At 44.3% G+C, this 2873-nt stretch overlaps 1 pseudogene; it reads left to right on the top strand.

The window, feature by feature from the left end:
• Positions 1-1664: 1664 nt before the first annotated feature.
• On the top strand, positions 1665-1792 carry LOC121138005 (annotated as a pseudogene).
• The last annotated feature ends 1081 nt before the right edge of the window (positions 1793-2873 follow it).

Below are 2873 nucleotides of genomic sequence, written 5' to 3'. Positions count from 1 at the left end.
TGGAATCACGACTAGAGCAGTGTATTTTTCTAGAGAGATGCAACTTGTCCTAATGCGACAAAAAGGAGACTTTGACTCAAGTCGCATAATCAGCTGACGTTAAATCAACAAACTGCATCACCACAGGAACAAATTGGTGCTCTGTGGATAGTGCAACAAGCCTATTGTTCATATTTTTCATAATGCTACATGTGTAACATCAATGATTGTACCGAATGTATCTGTGCAAGTGCACTTTCTAAATGCTTTCCTGAGCAGATCTTGGAACAATTGTAAACTTTATCAAATTGTAAATGTAAATCACGTGTGGGTTACCCTTGTAACAGAATGTAAATCACGTGCGGGTTACCCTTGTAACAGACGAAGGCTGGTAGAATGTTATGGCCCAGATCTGGTGATGGGTACGGTGATGGAGAGGCGCTATGTCAATGGGGGTCCTGGAAATGGTGGCAGTGGCGGTAGGCATTCTGGCTTTATGCCGGGCTCAAACATGCCTTGTTCCAGAGGCAAGAGATCCGTAACCAAGTATTGCTTAGCCTAGCCCATGGCAATCCCGATAGCCATGAAGGTTGGTTACAGATGATTTAAAGTTGGGGTGTCTCCGACGACGGGCAACCTGTGGGGAAGACCACTCCCGCCTAAGACAGGGGTTCAAGGTCCCCCAAGGACGGGAAAGGGAGGGTGACCCTACTTGATCTAAGCCAGGAGTGCCTCATTTAAAAATAAAAAGGGGTGAATTGTGGGAACACCAGACCTTGACAGAGACCCACTTCCCCTTCTGCCTGGGAGTAGGCAGCTGTAAGACAATGTTTACTAAAAACAATACAATGCCTGGGGGCATTAAGTTCCTGGGAAAAGCCCTGCCCACAGAAACCACCCTGACCTCGACCTTGTCCAAAGACTAACCGCCCCTTCTGCCACACCCAGATCAGTTTCTGGGGTCAGAGCAGAACCAGCCAGGGGAGAGGAGAGAGCAGAAGCTTCTCTGGTGGGAGCCTTTCTTAGGAAGTTTTCTTGAACCTTTTTGGGGCCTGCTTAAAGTTTTCTTTACATCGTTGAACAAGTCTCTGTGTTGTCAATCCCCGACACCCTCCGCACGTTCTCGGACACAAGGCCGAGCAGCAGACGGGACAAACCACAAATTGCTGAATATGCTGAGGTCCCATTAACCCCGTATCCCCAGCACAGTCATCATCAAGGCACAGTACTGATGGTGGATTCTCTCCTTGCAGACTGGCCATTCAATGAATGGTTATAAGTACACAGCAAGTGGCATATTTTTGAGAGAGTATGAACTGCTTTCACTCCACACCTGTGATCCCTCAGCTTCTTTCCCAGGGATTTATCCATCTCCACCTCAGTGATCTGGAATGTGCATGTGACCTTTGAATTTTCTGGAGACCACTGTGAGGGGAGACTTCAGCTTAATGGGTCACCCCCCAGGAAATTTTCTTGACACTCCAGGGGTTAAAATTAACAACAATCAGCCGGGCGTTGGTGGCACATGCCTTTAATCCCAGCACTCGGGAGGCAGAGGCAGGCGGATCTCTGTAAGTTCGAGGCCAGCCTGGACTACCAAGCGAGTTCCAGGACAGCCCCCAAAGCCACAGAGAAACCCTGTCTCAAAAAAACAAAAAAAAAACCAACAAAAAAAATTAACAACAATCACTTCTTGGTCTTTTGGCTAAGATCAAGTATAGTATCTGTTCTTATCAGTTTAAAATTAAGTACAGTAATAAATTATAACAAAATTACCAAAGCATTGCTTGGTGAGGCAGTGACAGAACTCTTTTCCACTTTGTTTGAAATTCTGGCTTAAATCACCAATGATAGGTGAAATATAAACATAGGGCAAAATCTATTTATTCAAAATATTTTATTAAAATTAGTGCATTTAAAAAACAAGCATGGCAGGCGAGAATTCTACCCAGGATAGCCAAAACAACCCTGTTCAACAATGTCTGGAGGCACCACCATCTCTGACCTCAGCTTGGTATTGGCACAAAAATAGACAGGTAGACCAATAGAATCGAATTGAAAATCCGGGTATTAACCCACACACGTACGAACATCTGATCTTTGACAAAGAAGCTAAAAATATACAATGGAATAAAGAAAGCATCTTCAACAAATGGTGCTGGCATAATTGGAGACTGGCATGTAGAAGAATGCAGATCGATCCATGTTTATCGCCATGCACAAAACTTAAGTCCAAATGGATCAAAGACCTCAACATAAATCCAGCCACACTGAACCTCTTAGAAGAGAAAGTGGGTGGTATCCTTGAACGAATTGGTACAGGAGACAGCTTCCTGAACATAACACCAGTAGCACAGACAGTGAGATCAACAATTAATAAATGGGACCTACTGAAACTGAGAAGCTTCTGTAAGGCAAAGGACACAGTCAGCAAGACAAAAAGGCAGCCCACAGAATGGGAAAAAATATTCACTAATCCCACATCTGACAGAGGGTTGATCTCCAAAATTTACAAAGAACTCAAGAAGCAAGTCTCCAAAACAGCAAAGGACCCAATTAAAAAGTGGGCTGCAGAACTAAATAGAGAGTTTTCAATAGAGGAGTCTAAAATGGCTGAGAGGCACTTGAGAAAGTGCTCAACATCCTTAGCCATCCGGGAAATGCAAATCAAAACAACTCTGAGATACCATCTCACTCCTGTCAGAATGGCTAAAATCAAAAACACCAATGACAATTTATGCTGGAGAGGATGTGGTGAAAGGGGACACTCCTCCATTGCTGGTGGGAGTGCCAACTGGTTCAGCCACTTTGGAAAGCAGTATGGAGATTCCTCAGAAAAATGGGAATAAACCTACCACAAGACCCAGCAACTCCACTCTTAGGCATATATCCAA

Source organism: Mesocricetus auratus, unplaced genomic scaffold (assembly GCF_017639785.1).
Source record: "Mesocricetus auratus isolate SY011 unplaced genomic scaffold, BCM_Maur_2.0 contig_10601_pilon_obj, whole genome shotgun sequence".
NCBI classification, from domain to species: domain Eukaryota; kingdom Metazoa; phylum Chordata; class Mammalia; order Rodentia; family Cricetidae; genus Mesocricetus; species Mesocricetus auratus.
The sequence above is the reverse complement of the archived record's forward strand: the minus strand, read 5'-3'. Positions and strand labels throughout refer to the sequence as shown.